Source organism: Solanum tuberosum, unplaced genomic scaffold (assembly GCF_000226075.1).
Source record: "Solanum tuberosum cultivar DM 1-3 516 R44 unplaced genomic scaffold, SolTub_3.0 scf00222, whole genome shotgun sequence".
Taxonomy (NCBI): domain Eukaryota; kingdom Viridiplantae; phylum Streptophyta; class Magnoliopsida; order Solanales; family Solanaceae; genus Solanum; species Solanum tuberosum.
This window is the reverse complement of record NW_006239147.1, coordinates 92038-92947: the sequence shown is the minus strand read 5'-3', so window position 1 is coordinate 92947 and position 910 is coordinate 92038.

Below are 910 nucleotides of genomic sequence, written 5' to 3'. Positions count from 1 at the left end.
TGATAATTTTTAAAATTTTATAACTACTTAATGGGTTTGAATTGAATGATTAATATCTATAATAAAATTTTAATGTCACAAAGATGACTAATCCACTGTAATGGATATTATTATCCATCATCATTCATCACCATTAGCTACTATCCGCAACAACAATCATAAGCCACTACCACCACCACCTTGTCACCACCCTCAATCGGCAGTCACAAAAAGCTTTATACAGTCATTATTTATATGTATTAAGTATTCAGATCTTAATAAAATATCTTAATTAACATTTAGATGTATATGTAAATTTAAATATCTTAATTTTAATACACATTTTAATGTTCAGATATATTTATAGTCAATATCTTGATCTTTAATAAAAACAAACGGGTCTTGATTTACTTTATTGGAAAAATATGAGGGATTAAGTAGGCGTTTGGCCATGCAATACCATATCACGATATGGTATTGTGAGATGGAATCAGTGTTTGGACATGCGATTTTACGCTGATTACATCTCATGATTCCATATCATGAGATGTGATTCCATATTCTCCAAAAACTATGATATGGAATTATATGGGAATTCCATATCATGATTTGAGATATTTTAATACAAAAATTGATCCACGAGTTTATATTTCGTTAAAACAACTCCACATTTATATCTACTAACCATTTATTTCATATGTAAATAAAATTTATAATCACATCCTTACTTTTAAATTTATTATTCTCACCAACATATAGTCACTTTAACTCACATCAACCGATTGTTGAGTAATAAATTTGTTCTGTTTGTTTACTCCAACACTTAATTTATTACTTCTACCGTTTTGTATTTATTACAATTATAGTTATATCTATTTGAACATGGAGTGAAATGTCTTCTCTTCATTTACTCTAATAAATTGATATGAAA